This window comes from Sciurus carolinensis, chromosome 9 (genome assembly GCF_902686445.1).
Source record: "Sciurus carolinensis chromosome 9, mSciCar1.2, whole genome shotgun sequence".
Lineage (NCBI taxonomy): Eukaryota > Metazoa > Chordata > Mammalia > Rodentia > Sciuridae > Sciurus > Sciurus carolinensis.
This window is the reverse complement of record NC_062221.1, coordinates 77978771-78004889: the sequence shown is the minus strand read 5'-3', so window position 1 is coordinate 78004889 and position 26119 is coordinate 77978771. Positions and strand designations below refer to the sequence as shown.

General features: G+C 34.9%; 1 protein-coding gene across 8 annotated transcripts in view; it reads right to left on the bottom strand.

Annotated features, from left to right (window-relative positions):
- Positions 1-26119, bottom strand: part of Zbtb20 (zinc finger and BTB domain containing 20) — a 793136-nt gene that overhangs the window by 450814 nt on the left and 316203 nt on the right. For all 8 annotated transcript variants that reach the window (XM_047564557.1, XM_047564559.1, XM_047564560.1 and 5 more), the window contains one exon: positions 19311-19384. The gene's annotated coding sequence lies outside the window, so the exon portion shown is untranslated. The remainder of the gene's footprint in view (positions 1-19310; positions 19385-26119) is intronic.

Here is a 26119-nt window from a genome sequence, read left to right as displayed (position 1 = left end):
AAAGATACTGAACATCACCAATCATCAAGGAAATGAAAATCAACAACACATGCTAGGATGGCTATTATCAAAAAGACAGGGGATAACAAGTGTTGTTGAGGGTTTGGAGAAAAGGGAATCCTTGTATACCACTGGAAGGAATGTAAATTGGTGCACACACTATGGAAGACAGCATGAAATTAAAAATAGAGCTATGATGTGAACCGGCAATCCCACTTCTGAGCATATGTCCAAAGGAAATGATATCAGTATGTTGAAGATAGAGCTATAGCAGTCACCATACCCATATACAGAAAAATGGAAACAGCCTGAGTGTCCTTGAATAAATAAAAACAATGTGAGACATAGAGCTCACATTTTATGTGCACATATATATGATTATATATTATAGGATTTATCATGGCATATGTATAATGGGATTATATAATACATATGTGGGCATAAATATGTACATATGTATTTAAAATGGAATATCATTCAGTCATGAAAAGAAGGAAATCCTCACATGTGTAATAACATGAATGAACCTAGAAGACATTGTGCTAGAGAAAGATAAGCACTACATAATATTCCACTTATATGTGGAGTCTAAAAATGCCAATCTTGTAAAGTAGGGAGTAGAGCGTGGTTTCCTAGGGCTGGGGGCAGGACAGAAGATGTTGATCAAAGGGTAAAAACATTCAGATATTAGATAAAAAATTCTGGGGCTCTAATGTACAACCTGGTGTCTATAGCTGATAATAGTGGATTGTATATTTGAAACTTGCTAAAAGAACAGATCTTTAATAATCTCACCACATACAACACAAAACACAAAAGGCTTTATGAATGTGTTAATCAACTTGATTTTGGCACTCTTTCCCCATTGTATATGTATACTAAATAATCACATTTTACATCTTAAAATATACAATTTTATTTGTCAGTTATATCTCAACAAAGTCAGGAAAAACTCCAAACAAATAAAAAACAAGTAAAAAGTAAAATAAAATAAATCACAAACAACCCACCTCTTAAAAACAAAATTTAAGGAGAAGGGAAAGATCTTCCCTGTGTCTCTGCAATCTGTCACCCCCTAAGACAACCACTATCAACAATTTGGAGTGCAATGTTGCTAGTCCTTGTAGATGGTGTTTCACTCTGTATCAGTGTAAGATGAGACAATTACCTACAACTTCCTACTGTAACTTAAAATATATTATGAAATTCTTTGCAGACTTATTACTGTATGTATATGGATCAATTTTATTATTTGTAGTAGCTAGAAATAGTCTAATGCAGCAATGTATTAAATCATTTGTTTCTTGATAGAAATCTACAATGCTTTAAAAATTTTGCTACTATGAGTAAGCTGCAATAAAATTGTTGTAGTACATGTGCACATATTTCTTATGGGAAGATTTACACACTCCTTTATTTGAAAGGCAAATTCTTTAAATATTTAAAATGCTAATAGTGTTTTGTTAATAAAATAATTACCATTATTGAGCACCTAACATTCCAGGCAATGTGAATACCCTTCAATTACATTATTCAATACTGTACATAGTTGTTATATGTAGAAATTCTGATGGTCCAATTATGAAGCACTTAGTTGTCACACTTTGACCAATGTGGAATCATTCATTGAAAGTTTCTGACTAGGGGAATGGTCCATCTCTCCCATTTGAGTAAATCATTCCTAGAAAGAAAGAAAGGAGATGGTCTATCTTTCCACCAGGAAATGATATCTAGAAGACTGAATGATATCTAGAAGACTGGGGACCAGATAATGGAGGACAATATTTGCAGAGGGCTAACATCAGAGCAGTGTAAGACAGATCCATCTTCTTCTGTGTTCAAAACTGAAGCAAAGGGGGCAACCTAAGTAGGAGATAAACATCTCCATTCAAGTTTTACCTGTCAGACAACAGCAACCTGTTCAGAGCCAGAGAAGATTAGGGGTACACTTTCCCACTCTGACCATTGTTTCCAGTGGCCTCAAGACAGTGTAAGTATTACATCAGAGGAGGTATGGATAGGAAATTCCCAGGGCCAGTTAAAAAACAAACCCAGAGTTTTCAGGCCTTAAAGCTATGTCTAGTTTAGAATTTTTGCTAAGGTTTTTCAGATATAGAAGTGACCTGAAACAAACAGACCAGAAGCCAACCATTTAAAACACTGAGTTGGCAGAGATATAACAATAGGACAAAAGATGAGAGAGAATACTAAGGGTGAGGCTCTTTCAGCATGATGGTGCTAATCACAGAGAGAGAGAGAGTATAGAATCCAGATCCCTTACTAAATTTAAGATGCCCAATGGACAGCCAATAGACTGAACAAGAACATTGTTGCATTTCTAAGTCTGGACTCAGGCAATAAATTAAGGTAGAATTTGTGATAAAAATCTAGGCGTCAACAGAGTAAAATGGTAATCTATTGAGGAGCACATGTACAAAGTGTAACGGGACAGAGGAGGAGGAGCTAACAAAAGAGGTTGCCAAGTCAGTAAAGTAGAAGGAAAACCAGGAGGAAAGTCATTGAAGTCAAGGGGTGAGATTTTTACAAGAAAATGCAGAAGATCACACATGAAGTGCTTCTGAAAGATTGAGTAAGATGAAAACAGGCCTCTATGTCAATGGGCAAAGTCCCGTGGCAAGGAAGGAGATAATGTAAAATTTTAAAATGGAAGGAAGTGTAGAGATTATCTAGACAATTTTCTGATTTTATGGAGATGAAAACAAATACAGAAAACAGTAACTTGCTTGAGCTCTAATGTATAAGGGCAGAAGCAGGGCTGTGACTCCATGTGACGCAGGTCTAACGCCCAGGACAGGGTTTTACTCTGGAAGAGAATGAATGTTCACTACCACACATTTATCTTCATTTGTACAAAATGTCATTTCAAAATAGAGACTAAGACCCATTCAACACCTGATGTGCTAATCTCAAAGAATTTTCTTTCATCTGCTGTATGCTCAATAGAAATTGCCTCAACACTAGAAACACATAGGGAACTACAATTTAATATTTTGCGGTTTGCGTTGTAATATGTATTTTTCACTTAACCAGTTGAGATACTGCATGTGTTCAGGAAACATGTATTGAATGAGTACATTAATTCCCTAATCCCTGATAGTTAGCATTCATATAACTAATTCACATGCCACTATAAGCTTTAGAATTTAGACATAGATGATGGTTTTAGGTCCTCAAGAAGAAAAAAAATTAAAAGATGAAAAACTAAATGCACTTAAATGGCAATTCTGAGAAGATTGGCAGGGCAGGGAAGCAACAGTATCAGAAAAATAAAAATAAATCCCATTTTTTTTTCCCTGAGGGAAAAAGAACAGAGGTGTAGAATAACTAAAAATGGGAGTCAGGTAAGATTATGGTCTCAGAACCACACTATTTTCTATAGACTAAAAGAAAGAAAAAAAATGTCTGTACTACATATGGATTACAATGACTAAAATAAAGATACTGACAATACCAAGTGATGACAAGTATATGGAACAACTGGAATGCTTACAGTGCTGGCAGAAATGCAAAATGGTACAGTCACTCATCAAAGTGGTTTGGAAATATAAAGTTATACATATAGTATCTGACCCTTGGGTATTTACCCTAGAAAAATAAAAATATTTTTACACAAATACATACACAGATGTTTAAATCATTTCTATTCATAATTGCTTAAAACTGGGGAAAACACCCTAAATGTCTTTCAATGACTGACTATATATAGACCCTGCAGAAAAATGCTACTTAGCAATAAAAGGAAACAAATCTTTGATTCAAACAACGACATGGATAAATCTTAAAAGTATCACACTGTAAATAAGCCAGTCTCAAAATGTTACATATTAAAAGACTTCATTTTTATGACCATTTTCACAAGCACAAAATCATAGTGGTAGAGACCAGGTGTTTCCTGGGTTAGTGGAGAGAAGAATGATAAAGGGAGAGTATGGGGTTCTTTGAGGTGAAGGATCTGTTTTATATCCTGATAGTGGTAGTGTTGTTATGTGGATCTATACATGTGTTGAAATCCATAGAACTGCATACCAATAAATTTATAAAAGTCAATAAAATATTAGAAGGAATCAACTGATTACTATTGAATTACTGGAAAACAAGTTGGTAAGAGATAATATTGATGACAAGGAAACCTGTAGTTCTGGTCTGCCTTCAGCTGACCAAAATGAAAACTATAGCATAGCTACCAACTTAAATATCAGCAGTGACACAGTCACATCAATGTTTATAGTAGCTCAATTCACAATAGCTAGGCTATGGAACCAACATAGGTGCATTCCAACAGATGAATGGATAAAGAAAATGTGGTGTATATATATGCAGTAGAATATTACACAGCCATAAAGAAGAATGAAATTATGACATTTGCCAGTAAATGGATGGAACTGGAGACTATCAAGCTAAGTGAAATAAGCCAATCCCCTAAAACCAAAGACCAAATGTTCTCTCTGATATGTAGATGCTAACGCATAATAAGGTGCATGGGCTAGAAGTTCATTAGATTAGACAAAGGGGAATGAAGGGAAGGGAGGGGTGAAGAGTGAGAATCAGAAAGACAATAGAGTGAATCAGATATAACTTTCCTATGTTCACATATGAATATGTGACCAGTGTAACTCCACATCTTATACAACCACAAGAATGGGAAGTTACATTCCATGTATGTATATGTTAAAATACATTCTACTGTCATACATAACTAAAAAGAACAAATTTTTAAAAACTCTCAAAAAATAATTATCTGCTTGTTTAAAATACCATCTCTTGTAGTTTGTTATAATCATTACTTCTTGTGAGTCAAGGATAATATTAGTGCTTGAATTTCTTACATATGGCAGATCTCAACAGTGGGGTAAAGGTTGTTAATAAATATAAAATAGATTTCATAAAACCCGACTGGTTCTGTGAACAGACTATCAGTTCAGTTGTGCCTCTAAGGCCTATAACTGCTCTTCACTTTTACTGAAATTGGTCAAAAGTTTTTTAAAGTACAATCCTTTATTTCCTGTGGTAAAAGAAAAAAAAAAAAACAGCATATGACCTGTCATAGCATTAAGTATATTCACATTATTGGGCAATTATCACCAAGATTCATGTCCATAACTTTTTAACCTTCTCAAATAAAACTTTGTTATCAATTAAATAAGCACTTCCCATTCTCCACTCCTCTCAATGCCTGGTAACTCTATTCTACCTTTGTCTATGTGAATTCGACTATTTCAAGTATCACATATAAAGACACTGTTTGTATTTTGTGATTAACTTGTTTCACTTAGCGTAATGTATTCAGGTTTCAGTCATGTTCTACTATTTCATCTATGTGTCAGAATTTCATTTCCTTTTAAGGCTGAATATTCCATGTGTGTTTGTGTTTTAGTCTGCTTTTCATGACAGCAGCCAAAACAAAATACCTGACCAGAACAACTTGGAGGAGTAAAGTATGTTCTGGGCTTACAGTTTCAGAGGTTTAGTTCATGGTCAGACAAGTCCAACCCCCTGACCTGAGGTGAGGCAGAACATCATGGCAAAGGGGCATGGAGGAGTAAAGATGCTCGCCTCATTGTTGTCAGGAGCAGATAAAAAGGGCAGGGGGCAAGGGGTAAGGAAGATGCACCCTTCCAGGGCATACCCCCAGTGGGCTACCTCCTCCATCCACTCCCTACTTGCCTCCAGTTTCCATCCAGGCAGCCCATTCAAATTAGTATGAACTGATTAGGTTATAGCTCTTATAATCTAATCTTTTTACCTCTGATAATTCCTGCATTAACACAGGAGCTTTGGGGGGACTCCTTACACCCTAATCATAACAACCACATTTTACTTATTTGTTCATAGATGGACATTTGGGCCGCTTCCACTTTTGGTTATCAACTGTACATTCCCTTTGACATTGTTGTCAGTCACACCCCCTGCCACTAGACAGATTCAAGGCATATTCTGATACCCTTGAGAAATTTCATTTAGGAGGATATTTCATTTACAATAGTTAAGTTTAAAGAGAATTTTTGAAGTCTGGTCAGTTGCATGTAGAATCTAATTACTTTGTAATACCAGTTCTGTATTTATCAAATCACCTCTTCATATTTGCTCATTTAATGTGTGTGATTGTGTGTGTGTGTGTCAAATGTATGTCTGTCTGTGAGATGATATATAGAAATGTATTGGGTATAGTGTTAAAGATTTATTATTGTGTGGTTAGGAATGTGGTCATTATCCCCCAAAATGGCTTTCCAATATAAAGTAGCAAGTTGGATTTGAATTAACTGAATTGAAATTTTTGAGGGTTAAATAAGAGTTTAGTTCCTATATTGGTCTACCATGAAGCTTGACTCCACCATCCCTGACTAGTTAAAGCAGAATATCTGGGTGAGGCCAACACAATGGTAGTTTTTTTTAAAAAAATACTTATAGATGATTTTGATGTGCAGCCAGGAGATCTTGAATTAGGGAAAGCTAAAAGTAAACAAGTGAAAGTACTTTTAAAAGGTAGTTAGGTCCTGGAGCATTAGAGAAGAGAAATTTAGAATGATAAATGGCAGAATCACCCAAACTGGAAGAAATTAAGAGCCTTTTAGAGTTTGGAGCAGAAAGGTATCAATTATATGGATGATTAACACCTAGAGTAAACAAGAATATAAACCATGAAAATGGTTGAGGAAATCAGCTGAGAATGAGGTAAAGAGGTAATCTTATAGGCACAGATTATAGAGACCCGAGAAAATGAAATTTCTTGATTGTATGTATTTTTATTCAATTCAAAAACTTGTAATAACTGAAGTATCTAAGTGCAATGTGAAGTTATCATCTAAGGAATGATATATGTATTTTTAAATATATATTATAAATATATTTTATATATAAATGACATATAATGTATATGTTTTATATATAAAAATATGGTTTGAATATGTCTGTTGACCTGCCCTGCTTCTCTTGGCTATTCTTGTCTGAAGTGACAATAGTTCTGTTTGTGCTATCCTAATCCATCACCAGTAAATAGACAATGAACAATTTACCCTACAATCTCCTTCCTCCCATTACTCAACCAGAGATGAAAGGCTACTGGAGCATAAAAATGACCAAAACATTGCACAATAATAACAATCCATAAAAAAAAAATTCAGCAAGAACATCATTCCACATCACTCAAACTTCAGGTGAAACCTCTTTGCTATCTCTCTAAAAGAGATTCCACTGATAAAATTAATTCACTGATTCAAAATCAGGATGGGGAAAGACATCCCAGGAGATTCTTTCTTTCTTTTTTCTCTTTTTATTTGTTTTTTCCTTTCCCTTTCCCTCCTTTGCCTTGCCTCCTCCTCCTACTCCCTGCTCAAACATTTTTGAAAATACAAAAGAGAAATGGAGCAGAAATGGGCAATAACCATATAAATATAAACACTATTAATATTTTATGTAAGTTTTTATCTTATTTTTTCACTTTATATTATATTAGCATTTTCTCATCTCATTAAAACCTCTTGATAAACATGCTTTATTTTTCCAATCACACTACACTGTTTGATATCTTTCTAGCTAAAGTTGCAGTTTTCACCAAACTACTGGGGCACATATAGGAGTCACTAATATAAAAAAGGATGTGCTCTTTCCTGCACAAATTTGCTAACCTGAAGGCACAGGGCAGAGAGAGAGAGGAGACCTCACCTTTGGCAAGCTGGTCCTGATCAGACACTGACTCCTTTAGCTCCTTGGAGTTAAGAACATCACACAATGGTGATAGATCCTAAAGAGAGCTTCCCACAACTGAGTCAGAACTCTCTCAATGGAAGTAGATGATAGCTAGCTGGCTGGCTAGAAGTGACAAGCCTATCTGGCCCACCCAGGATAGAATTCCTGAGGAATTAGGGAAGACTTGTGAAATGTAAGGAAAGGGTTGAGTGATGCTTTTTCTCTCTTTCTCCCGTTTCCTCCATCTTTCTGTCTTACTGACCTGCTCATAACTGGCTGCAACATGGAGACAAAGTATATGTGTTCATCATTGCTTGTAGTTATTATGCTACGATTTTCCCATGTTTTAATTTCTCTGTCTTCTACCCCATAAAGATTGGGTCATTGTCAAGATTACTCTGTGATGGATCTAGAATGTGTCAACTCTGTAGTCTCTCAAATTCTATGGGATTCTCTTGCCAGACTCTGGTTTGGGTGTTCTGCCCATCTCCTTGCCTCAAGTCTATTTGAATAGGGGACCTTTGATGATTGTTTTTAACTTAAGGCTCTGGGTCTGCCCTTCAGTTACTTAAACTCTTGTGAATCTTCATTTGGGAATATAGTCCTCCTGAAATAAGTGTTGCTTTTTTGTTTGTTTGTTTGTTGTTTTGTCCAAATTACTTTTAATTACTTTTGATTGCTATACACACACGCTTACATACCCATGCATACATATTCCATATTTTGTTCACAAGAGAGCAAGCACCAGCCTAGAGCTCAGGAAATATTTGTTGAATAAACGAATCAATCTAGAGTATGTACCGTTACTTTACACTAAGGAAGTTGAGGTTTACAAATGAAACTAAAACTTCTATGTGCTAATCATTATTCTTAGCCCATTTTCCCAAGAAATAAATTTAAAATATGTGTTTATTCATATTTAAATGTTTTTAGTAATAAATGTTCATTGTAACTAGTGAAATAATAAATATTACTTGAAGAAAAATTTAATAATTTTCCATAAGTCCTTTTTCATTTCCAATCCTGTAGAATGACCAATGCAATGAATATTACAGCATGGATTTTTGTAAGCTTCCTTCATGTTTCTATGATCACGTAAGACATATTTATTCATAAATATTCATTACCCTGAAAATTTGTTCTTTTCACTTAATAAATTATGATCATTCTTCCAGTTCAATAGCTATACATATAATTCATTCTCTTTCTAATGTTTATATAATCTTTAAATTAAATAAGCATGTAGTCATATTAATGAAATCAGTATTTTTTACATGTTTTAGCAAAAATTTTGCTAAAATTTTACAAAATTTTTACATAGGATACTTAGCAAGTACTTACTAAGGACCTATCTGCTAGTATCAGTGAATGAGAAAAAAGTTAGTATAGGACTATCACTGTGTAACATAGGAGATAAAATAGTTCACATTTTCAAAAATTTGAGATAATCCCCTCAGAGAATTTAAAGTAACAAATGCTTTAAAAATACATCTTTAAAAGAAGTTATGTATCACTGGCAATTCATTCTTAGTCATTGTTTCTAATGTGTGAAAAGTCCTTCGTAGCAACTCAAAAACAAACTAATTTTAAACCATTAAGAGCTCTGATAAAGCACCTTATTCCTGAAACTTCAAAGTGATTTATACTTCTACTAATATTTCTATGGTAATACATGGTATTATGAACTGTCTTTATTCCACGGAACTCTAAATACTTCATATATATAATTTGCCTTGCATAATATGTCTGCACAATGGGGGAAAGTGTCCTCTACTGATTCAGAAAATGACCTTAGGACAAAACTATTTGCTAATGCCTGAGTCAAGCATTCAGAGAAGAGTCAGCTCCATACTTTCTCCTTTCAATTACACTTGCTACCTCCCTAGTAGTTACTACAATGACAATGTAGATAATATATCATCAATCAGTGAGTCCCATAAACTAGATAGAGTCCATTCTTATTAAAAAATTAGAGTTTTTTCCACAGACTAGTTTTTCTAGCCCCTTAAAGGCCTTGTGAATAAAACTTTGCAGACAAGTTTCCTAGGTAAGATGAATCTAAGTTAACTAAATGAGCAGCCAGCGAATCTAGTTAGGCTCTTTGTACTTTCCAGTGCTATAAGAGAGCAAGACAGATGCAGCGTTAAATGTGTAACACAGGATTATGGTTATTCCCAACAACTCTAATTTGGGGGAGAAGAAAACAGAATACTGAAAGTAACATGGAAACAGTAACAATGCCACACATGTATTGACTATTTAACAAAGTCCTTCGATGTTCAAATTATATAAACAAAGAACAGTTCAGCAAAACGGTGGCAAAAGTTAAGGACTTTCATATGGATAAGTTAGTACAGCTGCAAAAAAGTAAAAGATCTTGGCAAAGATCTAAATCTTCTAATAGTAACTTTTTTGTATGAATCAATTTGTTTGCCTTTATCTTTGAGGCAAATTGTCACAAGGGCTTCAGAACTCTGAGAATTTGATACCAACCAGAAGACTGATCTTTCTTTCTGTGTTCAGCATCTCATGTGCCCTGGAAGAAACTGAGCTCAACATGGCCTCCTCTCCCTTCCTGCTGACTCAGAATGGTAGGCTTTCAAGTTGCCTTTTGGGATACTGAAGGGGTGCCTTTAGAGCCAAAGCACAGCAATCTGAAGTGTAACATTCTCTTGTTCTTTAAAAATGTGAGCTTAATTCCTTGGAAATTTATTGTTTCAAAGGGTTGCAACACTCCTTCCTTATTGTTTCTCATCATTCTTGAAGAGATTAGATAAACTTCCCTCTCACAAAAGCTTTTTTTTTAAATTTGAAATTCCTTTGAGCACAAAACATTGACCCAGAATTGTATTTTTAACAAAATACTATAAAATTGTTAACATGTTTTGTTTTCTCCTGAGGAGACCCAATTCAAAAGACATATTAATGCACTTTCTGATTCAGGGCTACTGGCAATATATTGCAAAGAGCAAGACTGAGCCAAAGAACAAAGTTCCTTCTGCTAAACAGGAGGAATAATTTCAATTTACTTTAGAGGACTTGAATGGACTGCTAAGGGTTTTCACAGGCTTAAAAGTCAAGCTCAAGAAGTGGGGGTACTAGGAGTGGGGAGGACAACAACTTTAGAACCCTGACAGGTAGAGTTGTTTCTAATTATCATAAAACTATTCCACATACTAATGCCCTACATCTCATTCCCAGAGCCAGCTAATTAATCTATAGTGACAGCTGGTTTTAGGATAGTTGTTTAAGTGTGTCCATAATAGAAAATGACCTCCTCAGAAACGGGGGTGTTTACACGCTGTGATGCTAAATGGATACAGGGAAGGAAATTCAGGATCATCTTTGCAGTAGGACCTGTTATCGGCAAGGGGTGTGTGTGTGTGTCTGAGTATTGTTTTTACCAAGTATTTCATTCACTTGTAATGTAGTCTTCACTGGTCACTGGAAAACACTTGTCAATGTGTTTGAATTTCCCAAGATTTATATTTTTATAGTAAGAGTAAGATCAATCAACTTGGGTAAAATTTTACCTCTAGTCCTGTAATAAGTCTTCAATTAATTTAGTCTTGAGAAGGGAAAAATAAACGAAACCTCAATTTTAAAACATGCAAATTATTCCTTCTTATTGGTCTAATAGATGCAATTATTTTATTTCTCATCCACTTTTCAAAGGTGTTTCTAAGTGTGATCTAGATTACTGGCTGGTACTATTAAATACGATATGATTGGGGTCTTGTCAAGCATAGACACAGTGAGTTGGGATAATGCAGAGACTGGAATTGACCAGTCTTTCTAGTTCCTCGCTTCTCAAAGGAGACATGTAAAAGACATTATATTTATTTCCAGACAAGATGATTTAATTCAATTGTAAAAGCAATCTCTCAACACAGTCTCTTTCTTCTTAGGAAGTCCAAAATGTATGTATACAATTTTCCTTTGCTAGTTGAAGAGCAAGATATGTGAACCATAGAAAACCATATCAAGCAGAAGAGCAGACTTTGCAGTGGGTGGATCAATGGACAGAACACTTGGGGTCAGAGAGTGTTTGAAAGCTGGCTTTGGCTTTTACTAAGATGTAAGGGACAATTTAATCCCACTGAGCCTCAAATTCTGAAACTGTAAGCTAAGTACCATAACTTCCATCTTAGGGCAATTTTATAAAAATTAAATGTAAAGAGCTTTATGCAGGGAAGCACCTGCTAAATGTAACTTTTTTTCTTACCTTCCTGAATTTTTTCCAGTTGTGTAGACATTTGGGCTATTAAAGAACAAATGACCTGTGTGATTCCATTGCTAAGGAGATAGAAAAGTAAAACAGATAAAAATGTCAAGCAGGAGATGGCCTCAGAGTTTAAATGTTTGGTCTGGTAGTAATACAAACTCACTTTGTGATCTTGGATGCTACTTAATCTTTCTGGGGCTCAGTTTTTTCATTATAAAATGGAAATGATTCCTACATTGCTGAGCAGTTGCTGAGTGTGGGTAGCAAGGATTAGAGACAACTTTTATAAAGCATCTGGTATATTAAGTAAACAGATTGTGAGTAATATATATTGTTCAGATTTTTTTTATTAATTAAAGCTTGAATGCAGACTCATCTTCTGTACTTAATACTCCTTTTCCCACCCAAGACCTTCAAAGGGTTATAGTTGGGGCTTTGATCACCCATTAAGTGATTTGGCTTTATAATTTGGCTGAGACTTGGGGGTATAGTCTCAGCCTTCCATTTGGGCGATTAACTATTTAATTGTATAACTATATAGTTAAATGTTTAATGGTATGATTTGGATGTGAATTCTGGCTGAATTTTGTTCATGGCAAAATAAGCAGGTTTGAATAAATAATTTCTGAGAGTCTCTGCTACCATAATATTGTGATTCTACTGTCTTTTTACTGAGTTACAGCAGATAAATTCTCATATCCTTAGAGCTTAAACTACTTCTCTATGATTTAATTTTCACATTCCCTTTACTCTATTTCTCTTTAATTGCAAAGGGGGATAATTTCCATCACTTTTCAAACAAACCAATATCTATATTCTGATGTAGTGGCATTCCAAGATATTAATGCATCATACTTTAAAACAGTCTGGATTGTACTTCAATCCAGAAATTCAGTAATGGTTGTACATTGTAAAAATGAGAATAATAATGATTCATTGATAAAGCTTCCTATGCCTCCAGGCCTCTGGTCATGGGACATAATAAAATACAACAAATTTAAAATAAGATTAAGCTTTAATAATTCAAAAATACAGTCTAAAAATCACATTTTTGGTGTGCATTCCTTCCTTTCATCATGAACACTTAAAAATAAAAACAAAAGATCCATTAACCAGCAACCAGATTTTAATAATTATTAACTAGAATGGAAATAAAATTAACCTGACCTTATTTTAGAAGGCTGTAGAGATCTACTCTATTTATGCAGATAGGAAATAAGTTCTAACCTATTCAACCTCAATTTCAGAAGTCTAACTTCTCTTCAAATGAAGTAAACCTTCAGTGAGGTTTCAAAATAAATGTATGTATTCCATAGAATGTTCATACTATCTAGCTTTTACTTTGATCTTGGTCTAATCCTGAGTTATCCTTCAATTGATATTTTGTTGAGTATCTACTATGTGCTTTCTCAGTGTATTGGGAATAAAATTCAGATTCCTTATCCTGGCACTTCTCTGATGTCAACTCCAGTCACTCTGCTCTTTTGACCACTCTGCCCTAGACACCCTGGAATCTTTCTAGTTTCTTGCATACTCACAGTTTGTATCCAAGACTTTGTATTTGAACAAAGGGCTTTGTACTTGCCATTTCTATCTGAAATCTTCTCCCTCCTGATGATGGTCATCTGCATCTCAAATTTTTCACCTGGTTGATTATTCCTGTTCTCCAATTCTCAACTCAAATGTTGCTTTCTTTGAGAATTCTGTCTTTAGCACTCAATGGATATTAAAATAAATTACCACCATCCACGGTTGTCTTGCATATATAGCTCTTTTCATGGGTCAAAATTTATAATCTTGGATTATTTGTGTACTTACTTAATATCTGATAGTCTGAGGAGACCAAGAACCATAAGGGTCTAAGGGATCATTTTTACATTCCTAGCAGTAAGCACAGTTGAATAATAAATTAATGATTCCACTGTAATAGATTCTATAGGGCTCAGAAATGTTAATTAAATGTGGACTCTACCCCTAAAAATTTATTTTCCAGTAAGAGGATAACACTTGCACATAAATAGTGTTACAAAATATAGAGAATAATTCACATCTCAAAAATAGTATAGATGAATGATGCATTCATTTTTTAGAGCTTCTATGAAAAATTAGCATAAACTTGTTGGCTTAAAATAACACAAATTTATTCTCCCACAGTTTTGGAGACTAGAAGTCCAAAATCAAGCTTTTAGCAAAGGTCACTACATGTGCCAAGTGAATTTGGTGGGTAGTGGAGAGTGGTTAATTTCTGGCTATGTCAAGTAGGGAAGAATTGGTGAAATTAATAGCCTTTCAAATAGATTTGGATGAACTGGATTTGAATATTAAAATAAAAACAGAATGATGGGCAGTTTAGGTGGTAGAAATGATATGAATGAAGGTGGGTATGAGGATTTGGCCTGAGTATATGGTACATATATCAGAAATGGGTTTAGGTTAAATTTAAAAATTCCATGATATTGAAGAATTTTTTGGTAGTCGATATAAAATTATTTAAAGTTTTGTCTGAGCAAAGGAGACATAATTTTAGTGCTTCTTCTTCAGGAAAGTTAATGGGGCAGCAGTATTTATGATGAGCTGATCTCCCTGCCCCGTTTCTCCCAATTAAGAAATTTCTGGAGATACAAGAAGATGAAAGCCTGACTAGAACAGAGGTATCAAAGAAAGAGAATTAACAAGACCTGGCTACTTATTGGACATCTAGAAGCAGGAAGAGGCAAGAATAATAAATTTTGAGTCAAGGCCCTAGAGAGCTGGGGTGAGGAAAAAAGTAGGATAGTTGAAAGGAGGATGATTTTTAACTAGGTGAATGAATTCAATTTTGATATACAGACTCTGAGAAAACAGTGTGATTTCTATTTGAAGATTTAAATACAGATATTGGAAATGTAGGCTGGAGTTTGCAGATGTAATAGAACTAGAGATATAAACTCCTGAATTATCAATGGTGACATAATTGAAGTCCTATAACTCTGGGAAGCAGTGTCAAGTCATGGGAAGAGTAGGCATGTTGGGGTTGACAGATAATGTTCACAATCTGTCTCTAAAATTTACCAGTCACATGACCTGGGATAAAATGCTTAATGCCTTTACTTTCTTTTTTTTTTATTGTAAACAAATGGGATACATGTTGTTTCTCTGTTTGTACATGGAGTAAAGGCATACCATTTGTGTAATCATAAATTTACATAGGGTAATGTTGGTTGATTCATTCTGTTATTTTTTCCCTTTCCCCCACCCCTCCCACCCCTCTTTTCCTTCTATACAGTCCTTCCTTCCCCCATTCTTGCCCCCCTCCCTATCCCTAACTCTAACCCTAAAACTAACTCCTCCCACGCCCCATTATGTGTCATCATCCACTTATCAGCGAGATCATTCTTCCTTTGTTTTTTTGAGATTGGCTTATCTCACTTAGCATGATATTCTCCAATTTCATCCATTTGCCTGCAAATGCCATAATTTTATCATTCTTTATGGCTGAGTAATATTCCATTGTATATATATGCCACAGTTTCTTTATCCATTCATCAACTGAAGGGCATCTAGGTTGGTTCCACAATTTGGCTATGGTGAAAGGCAAGCACTCTTAACACTGAGGTACAAACCCAGCCCTGAATTTTTTAATCCAGTATCTTAAAAATATGTGATTCAGTATTTTCTTTTGATATTTATCTTTCTTTGATTGGATTCCATGTTGCAACCCCTACTTTTGGAAAACTGATGCTCCCATACCTCCTGGTTCTCTTCCACTTGCTTCTCTTTAGTCACTGGCACCAACAAGCACTGTATTGCCAAATCACACTATTATCACTCACTGTTCCATTGAATTTCACTCATTATCTACTCTAGGTGGGCTCCTTGCTACTATCATGTGATTCCTGATGGTCCAGAAAAACGGTAACAGTTTACTTCCTCTGCTGTCCCCATTTAACATTTTATTTATAAGAAAGATGCATGCATTTCCTAAATAGTTTATGAATGTCTTAATGACCGTAAATAGGTGTTGTTTATCTGTGTTTTCTGGTGACATTTTGTTTATTGGAGGCATAGAACAAATATGTATTATTATAGAACACAGAGAAAAAAGATTTGAGGAGAAAGCCTTGTTGAGGCCCTCCATGTGGGGCCCTCACTGACATTCCCATGCTTTAATTCCCCCTTCTTGTCCAAATGCCAATACTTCCGTGGTATTTTTTTTTTTTTTAAGGGAAGTTCAGTCTCATTGTATTTGTGGCATAAAAACTTAGCACTTTTTGTACATGGTGACTTGAGTTTCTTCATGTGGGGAGGGGGAAATGTTTAGATGGGATAAAATAATTTTGAGGAAGAATTTACACTATATCCAGGACTTAACTCTGGGTAAAATAATAGAAAAAAATCTTACACTGGCCTCTTTGGACAGCTAAATGACAGCAACCAATAAAGTCAACATGAAATAAATTATCAGGGCAAGAAATTAATTTTAAATTATTAAACTTTATTTCACTTTTTTTTTTTTCAGACTCTGAAAAACTTTTCTTTGATGGAAATGACCCCTGGCAACAGTGACATTCTGACACCATGCATGATGCACACTCTTGGGAAGTCTGAATTCCATGTCACAATGACTCTGTTCAGATTACTGGTTTCATCATGCCTGTAAGCCCAATTAAACTACTGAAGTTTCTAATGGTCTTCTGTCCACTCTGTAAATCATCATAAGAATCATAAAGAATATTAAGTCAACCAATAAATTTGCCTGTATATGACTCACTAAACCACCATAGGCATGGTGTCAAGATTTACAGGAATAATGAAAATATAACTGTGTTGATAACAATGTTTTCAGAATAGCCCTTTAAGTATGAATTTTGGATGGCTTGGTAAAGGGGACCACAGTTCAACATATCTCAAAACTGAGCACAAGGTGATTTGCTCTTTAGGAAATACTGTTCATTCCATGAGTATAGAGGAAAGATTGAAGCCTATGCATCTGCATTTGTGTCTACTCTCAAGTCTACATTTCTAAGGATGATCTTCATGGGTGGTCAGTAGGATCTGCATGAACTGCATGCTCCAAACCGGATCTCAATTTGTTTATTTTAAAGTGAGGTGATAGGACTTTCAGTTCTTGCATCCTTTCCAGTTGTAATGTTTGATGATATTCTAACCTTAAATCCTTTTCACCTCAAATTTTCAATCTTAAAACGTGAAATATTTTATAAAGTTCTTTGATGTCCTTAAATGTTATTCAACATGATAACAGTACAATTCACTAGGCCTAAATTTTATCATTTTAGTTTTGCCTCAGAGGTTAAGTTTTATGAGCACCTTAATTTGCATCACCAGAAGCTGATTTAATAAAAATGAAAGGATCCCTTTTGGAAATAAATCTTTAACAGTGGTGGTGGGAGGAGGGACAGAAAACTTTATGTCAAGTGGTTCTGAGTTCTAAAGAATATTGTGAACTTCTTGTTGTTTACAAACTGGTTCTGAATTTTATGTAATGAAAATAGTTTCTGCTTGTAGTAACTTCTTAATTTTCTGCTCTTAGTACCAATATCTATTCTATAACTTGTCCCACTTCTTGGAAGCTCAACCTACTTTTTGACAGTAAAAAAAAAAATAAAAAAACAAAAACCAAAAACAGGTGGCAGATCACTGTCCACCCTGGAGTCAAGTCCAGTTTAGGAAATATAAGACACAAGTTAAATGGAAAACTACCAAAGACAATTTCACAGGCAATGGATGTGATATGAATAGGTACTCTTCAGTTTTGTCAGGAAAAGGATGTGTAAAGTCAAGAAGGTATGATATGATGAAGAGAAGATTTATCTTTGGCAAATTATGAATATCTTCCTTTCAAAAACCTTATGCAATCTCTCTTTATAATAAATAGTCTCTGAGTGAATGAATCCTAAATTTCCTAGTTTTTACAAATTTTGTAATGGTACTTTTTTGGGATTACACATTATCGTACCAAGTACCGGGAAATTACAAAAATGAATGAGAAGGAGTCTTGCTTTTAGAGATTTTACGGTGGGTTTGAACTGTTGTAGTTACTACAAAAATAACAATAACATTTATTCTCTCATGCAAGCCAGGATCTGTGCTGAGTTGGCAACACACATAAGTTGCCAAAGTCCCTCTTTTGCACCAGATGCACTGACAGTGCGGTGGTCTTGGTTGGTCCATGCATCATTCCACCAAAAAAAAAAAAAAAAAAAAAAGTGGCATTTAGGATGAATTCAAACGAGAGACAGAGACATTTAAACCACTCCAGCACTGTCTGCAGTCAACATACAAGAACTACAGTCAATAATGAAAGGGTGCAGTGAACCGACGTAAAAATGGAAGAAATCGAATCACCTTTAATGCTCTCTGCTGGACAACGACTGTGGCACTCTGAAAACCATGATGCAGCATATGCCACATCTGGCATTCCAACAAGGAAAGTTGTGTGTTAAGACTCTCTAGCAAAAGATCTTGCAACACATTAAACTGCAAAACTTAAGATGTCATAAGTTTCTGGATTTCATTACAAAATGTACATTTGGACTTAAAACTTATAAAAGAAATGATTGACTTTCCTTGTAGTATTTCACAACCTTTGAGTACAGCATTAAAATGATTTTCCTCTTTTTTCCCTCCACCAACTATAAGCTTCTGTTTTCTTACCCTGGGCATCTGAATCTTTTATGTGCTCCAGTTCTATTCACTGCCTGTTATTCAGACATTGAAATCCCAAATGTTAATTGTTCTTCCAAGTACATTGACAAAACAGCAGCTAAATAAGGGTAGACCAGACTGTGGTAGACTCTGACATGCATTTATGGAACAATGGGGCTCTGAGAGACAGCCTTGTAGCTCACGGGAAGACAGAAGATGTGCTATTTTGACTGCTTCGTAGCAGAATGGGGAACACGAGCACACAAGGGAATTATGCATTTTACTTAGTTTTGCCCAAAGTCCTCAAGGCAACAGAATCTTGTGATGTCATCATGAACTTTCCATTTCCACTGACACAAAGGCTAAAAATTTCTAATGACATCACAAAGGAAAATGGAATCTACTTAGATTCAATAAGAAATCTTCTTTTACCTTTCATGAGTCTGGTACCAAAAATGCAAGAATCTTTCCAAACAGGGTGTATGTCACTGTGCTGATACACTGTGGGTGACACCCTCCCTAATGAAATTCAAACCAGCCAAAAGAAAGAATCCACAATTTCGGTTAAACAAAAAAGATATACTGAATATTGAGCCCAACAACTTTTTTTTTTTTAAAGAAGAAAAATTATTTAAAGATGTATTTCTTCAGGGACTTTCAAAACCGATGTTTTTGTCCCTTTTTGAGGTTAGTCACAGAAACACAGAAGAAGGTACAGGAAGCTTCTACTTACAGGAATACAGTGCAGCTCAATCTTTTGTTTTTAAGGTGCAGTGATTTCAGTCTCTAAATGTAACTTCAGGCAGTCTGAAAAGAAACAGGTTAAAATCTCTTTCAGTTATAATTGGTATTTCAGATTTAATTAAAAATTAAACTTTCATAATGTTTCACCATCCAAAGCAATGCATTATCAGTCAAGCGTGGCTTTTTTTTTTTTTTCCTGTTAAGGGAAAAAAAAAAAAAAAAAGAAACCTTCTTCCCAGAGTAGTTTTTTAATGAAAAGAAAAGGATCTAAAGAGTAAAGGGAGAAAAAGCATCTGAAAAACAAAATATGCCTCCATGTTAAGGATTTCATGATATGATTAGAAACTTTAGTATTTTGGAATTTTAGCTATGTTTTTTATCAGATATTTTAAAAAATACTCCCTGACAACAATTTCATAAAGATTACATAAAATTAACACTCAGAGAATAAAGAAGAAAATCTATGGATCTGAATACACACATTAAAGAAAAAGTATGAGTTCAAATGGAACTGAAGAAAATGCAAGATCTATTTCTTTCAAATGGCTGAATTGAATTGGTGGTGGGGCAGATGGTAAAGTAGAGGTCAATAAACATATTTAGCAATACGAAATGGCCATTATAATGTATTATGAGGTAGTGTGCCCTATTCCACATCATATTGTACATCTTGTCACATGCATCTCCTAGTGTTTAAAGCAACACAGAAAGATCACCAGGTTTTGAACCATACCTCCTGATTTAAACTCCTGGTTCAAAAAATATGTATCTTTAATGTTCAAATTTAAGAGTCCGTGAATTAAGATCTGGGCTTAAAACACCATAGTATTTTTTTTTCAATCCTTTCCTTCTTTAAACAATATCATATAAATAAAATATTAGTCAAAAAACACATACATGATAGATTAAGTCATGTCTATTTTTAGCTTCAAATAGTTATTTGAAGGGATTTAGAAGTTTGTAAATGTAAAGTAGAGCTATTATAATTATCCTTCTTTTATTTTACAGCAGTAGTTTTGAATATATATTTGTAGCACTAAATGTGGTATGTTTATGTCCAACCTCATATAATGCAAAGTAATATTTTAATATTTTCATATATGAGAGTATAATCATAAATTACTCCTGAAACTGTACCTAATATTAGAATATGCATCTGGTTCTCACTTGTGAATCTTGTTTTCTTTCTCCTTTGAAATATATGGAAGAATAATTTGGGTAATGTGTCTATTTGATATACATAGATTTTAAATGCAAACTTGCTCAGCTTCACACTAAATTCACCCATGAATGGATTAGGTTTTTTTAAAAAATCACTGACATTGACTAACTAAACTTTTCCCCTGCTTCTCAAATGCCTGAATTAGACTAAAAATGCACCAGTGTAAAGACAGAAATTATGGAGGCGTCACCAGGGACAACTGAATGAGAGGAGGGGAGTGCACATATATCCTTATAAGGCAACAAAACATTCATAAAAGAAACTGACAAAAATAACTGCTCAGAAATTATATGGAATAACAATAATCCCTAAGAAATGATTCCGAAACATAAAAACTGCCCACCTCTACATAAATCCGAATCACCAACTGGTATTGTTCTATTCACCAAAAAAAAAAAAAAATTTGGTTAGTGAAACTGATTCACTGTCCAGCTTAGAAAAGAAAAGGTGATAGAAACTAGGCTGGATATTTACATATAAACTATTTAACTGACAACTAGCAGTTCAGTTCAGTCAGTCAGATCTCCTTTTTCTCAATTCACCAGATGTTGACTGAACTGAACTATCAGTTCAAAATAATAAAGTCTATTCTGTGAACAGTCTACTAAGTTACATTTCCCCCGCCCCTTATGTCATTCCTCTTTGTCTTCTTTGACCTTTGTTTTCACTCCATTTCTACGTGTTTTCCTCCCTACTTTCACTTTCTTTATTTCTTTTTCCCTTCTCTCTCTCTTTCCCCCCTTGGTGAGGGTAATGAAGCTCAAAAATAACATCTTGTATCCTGTTGAGGAAAACTTGGTCACAACTATCCTTCCAGATGACAAACTCATTCTTAAATGTCTGTTTCCCAGTCCAAAGAAAACAGCATTTGAGAAAATATAGATGCAACATCACTTACCACCACCACCACCACCACCACTTTTAATTCCTATGCTGCATTCATCACAAGGGGGACAAAGTTTATTTACATTATATCTAACCTCAAATAGGACCACAAATAAGACTAATAACAGGACCATTCTGTGGCACTCAGGCAAACGGCTGGGCAAAACAGATGGATCTTACTTTGCGCCAGGACTCAAAAATACAGTCGCCAACTCACTGTTGGCGACTACATATCTTGGCCCAAAGATGGACCTGGAAGTGGGACCAGTTGTCTTTGATATGAATACTGCTCTTCTTCATATCCGCCTCATGAACAAGTCATTAATTCTGTCACTATGTAATGGGAGTCAGTTTTGGGTAGAAACTGCTTGTAAGGCAGGTCATTAAGGCAGTGAAATATTCTGAGGGCATGTCAGGTAAGATTAAGGAGTGCTAAGTTAGCACAAGGACCTTCTTACCAACACTACTATCTACTTCAACTTTCTGGGGGTTTGTGTGTTTTGTTTTTCCCAAACTCACAACTGTACAATGAACCCACTTTAAAGTAGCCGATTAACAGAGTATGCGTTGTCAATATGAATAACTTGCTCCTGACATTTCAAGTTCCAAAATCTTTAAATTTTTTATTTTTCTCAAACAGATCGATCTCGGTCATTATCAAAATTGACAACTAGTGCCAGACTTCTCTAATCAGGACAAAATTATATAAGGTTTTATAGATTACAGTCAACTTCCAGTGATGCACTGAAAAACAGCTCAGTAATCAATGCAAATTACAAAGCTTGGAAGAATGCTTCCTTCCAAGAGATCCTCCAGCAAAAGAGTTCTACATGCTGCACTAGTTAAAGATTCTGAATGGCTTTCCAGAGAAGTAGCAAAAGCATTATATTACAGTAACCTATCCTGTGCTTCACAAAGCAACAAAGCCTCCAGTCAATTAAAAAAGACCTGAAGGGGGCAAGGAACTATAGATCTAAACACTGAGTAGGAACAAAGGGCTGTTTTTGACCACATTCTACTTTCAAAATCCTCGCTTAGGAGTTTTAGATATCACCAGGTCACAGAACTTCAAGGAAAGAACAACAATGCACTCCAGTTTAGGAGGTCTGATAATTCAGGCACTCCTCTTCCTGTTCTCCCCACCATTCAGCTCTAATTGTATCGTGCCCAGATTATTTTTGAGAGTTCACTCACCTCTCTATGATTTATTCATGTTGACACTATCCAGATTTGATTTTTAAAAGATACAAGCTCTGTCTGTGGTCAACAGAGAAGGCTAATTATAATACTTTTGGGGTTTTAGATTTTTTTCTTTCTAAAAAACTTTATTATGGAAAATTTCAAACATATGCCAGTGTGGAGTGCATAGTAAAATGAACTCCTACGTGCCCATCACCTGTCATCAATTTATTTTATATCTACCCTCTCACCCACTTTTTCTTCCACCAGATCATTTTAAAGACAATCCCTAATAGCATGTCATTTCATCCCTGCATGCTTTGGTAAATATTACTAAAAGATAACAACTTTTTACAAACATAACTCATTTCATCCCACTTCAAAAATAAAACAACTCTTTAATGGCATTGAATATTCTGTCCATGTCAAATAATTGACTTTAAAATGTTTTTATTTTTTTCCTCTCCCTTGCTATTTTCCTTCCCTCCCTCCTTCTATCCTTCCTTCCTTCCTTCCTTCCTTCCTTCCTTCCTTCCTTCCTTCCTTCCTTCCTTCTTTCCTTCCCTCCCTTTTTTTTCTTTCTTCAGATAATTACTTTGAATCAGGATCCATGCAAAATCAACATATTATATTTGAATGATTTACCTTTACTTTTATTATTTTAACTTCCTATTTTAAAATAATTTTAGATTTATGAAAAGAAAGGACAGAAAGTTCCCATATTTCCTTCACCAACTTCTCCTAATGTTAGTATCTTATATAATCAAGGTAAATTTGTCAAAGCTAAGAAATTAACATTGATACAAAACTACCAATGAAACTGCAGACTTTATTTAGAGGTCACCAGTGTTTCCACTAATATCATTTTCTGTTCCAAGACCAATTCAGGATACCAAATTGCATTTCGTTACCATGTCTACTTAGTTTCTTCTCATGTGACAATTTCTCAGTCTTTCCTTGTTTTGCACAATCTTGAGAGTTATAAAAAGCATTGGTCAAGTATTTCATGTTACTGAATTTAAATTTGTTTGATATTTTCTCATAATGAAATTGGAATTATGAGTTTTAGAGAATATAAAAGAGTAGAAGTGTTCTTAAAATATTAGATCATGATATAAACTTGTACATCACTGTGGATGTTAACATTGGCCAGTTTGTTATGATGGTCACTGTCAGGTTTCTATATACTTCTTTCAGTTTTAATAAGCATATTTTGATTTTAATAGCATGTCAATGTATAATTTATATAAGATACAATTCACCCTCATTAAGTTATACAACTCAATAAATTTAAGAAAACTTGCATAGCCAGCATCACAATCCAGTGTGAGAACATTTTTGTCTCCCTCACAAATTTTCTTCATATTCTGAGGCAGTTAAGCCCCACTTTCACCCCTAGACCCACCCAACTAACTGCTTGCTTTCTCCAAAACTTTTTATTTCCTGGAAATTTCCTATGCAAGGATAGAACATGTAATCTCTTTCAAGTGGCTGTTTTTCATTTGTAATAGAGTTTTTATTTTTAGATTTTATTTATGCTGTGGCATGTAACAACGTATTCCTTTTATTGATAGATAGAATTACATTGTGTGGATGTAGCATATTTTGTTTATCTATTTATCAGTTGATGGACATTTGGATTGTTCTCAGTTTTTATTTTTATTTATTTTTGGGGGGACTACCAGGGATTGAACTAGGGGACACTCGACCACTGAGCCACACCCCCAGCCCTGTTTTGTATTTTATTTTGAGACAGGTTTTCACTGAGTTGCTTAGCACTTTGCTTTTGCTGAGGATGGCTTTGAACTTGTGATCCTCCTGTCACAGTCTCCTGAGCTGCTGGGATTACAGATCAGTTTTTATTTTTGACTATTATGAAAAATGATACCTTGAACATTCACTTATATACAGGTCTCTGTGTGATATGTTTTCATTTCTCTTAGGTACATAACTAGAAGTAGAATTGCTGGGTCATAAGTGTAAATTTATTTTAGTTGGTAAGGAATCTACAAACCATTTTCTAAAGTGGCTGTACTATTATATGTTCTCACCAGCAAACAGGAGGGGTCCAATTTCTCCATATCTTCACCAACACTTGTTACTCTCATTTTTAAATTACTGCTGCTATAGGGGGTTTGAAGCAGTATTTCCTGGATTAAATTACTTGTTCCTAAGTATTAATGATGTTGAGTATCTTTTCATCTGCTTGTTAGTAATTCCTACTTTTTCTTTGGTGAAATGTCTATTCCAAAAATTTCCCAATTTTTAATTGGGTTATTTATCTTTTTATTACTAAAGAGTTCTTTATATGGTATGAATAGAAATTCTTTATCAAATAATGATTTACAAATCCTAGTCTTGAGATAGCTTTTCCCAGTCTGTAAATTGTCATTTCATTTCCATAATACTAGCTTTTGAAATGGGAAAGTTTTAAATTTTACAAAAATTCCCCAGTTGCTTTTTTTTTTTTATTGTAAACAAATGGGATACATGTTGTTTCTCTGCCTGTACATGGCGTAAAGGCATACCATTTGTGTAATCATAAATTTACATAGGGTAATGTTGTTTGATTCATTCTGCCATTTTTTTCCCTTCTCCCCTACTCCTCCCACCCCTCCCTTCCCTCTATATAGTCCTTCCTTCCTCCATTCCTGCCCCCCTCCCTAAACCCAACTCCAACCCCAACACTAACCCCTCCCACACCCCATTATGTGTCATCATCCACTTATTAGTGATATCATTCTTCCTTTGGTTTTTGAGATTGGCTTATCTCACGTAGTATGATATTCTCCAGTTTCATCCATTTGCCTGCAAATGCCATAATTTTATCATTCTTTATGGCTGAGTAATATTCCATTGTATATATATATACCACATTTTCTTTATCCATTCATCAATTGAAGGACATCTAGGTTGGTTCCACAATCTGGCTATTGTGAACTGAGCAGCTATGAACATTGATGTGGCTGTATCTCTGTAATATGCTGATTTTAAGGCCTTTGGGTATAGGCCAAGGAGTGGGATAGCTGGGTCAAATGGTGGTTCCATTCCAAGTTTTCTAAGGAGTCTCCATACTGCTTTCCAGAGTGGCTGCACTAATTTGCAGCCCCACCAGCAATGTATGAGTGTACCTTTCTCCCCACATCCTCGCCAACACCTGTTGTTGCTTGTATTCTTGATAATCGCCATTCTAATCGGGGTGAGATGGAATCTTAGGGTGGTTTTGGTTTGCATTTCTCTTATTACTAGAGATGTTGAACATTTTTCCATATGTTTGTTGATTGCTTGTACATCTTCTTCTGTGAAGTGTCTGTTCATTTCCTTAGCCCATTTGTTGATTGGATTATTTGCATTCTTGGTGTAGAGTTTTTTGAGTTCTTTATAGATGCTGGAGATTAGTGCTCTATCTGAAGTATGATTGGCAAAGATTTTCTCCCACTCTGTAGGCTCTTTCTTCGCATTGCTGATAGTTTCCTTTGCTGAGAGAAAACTTTTTAGTTTGAATCTATCCC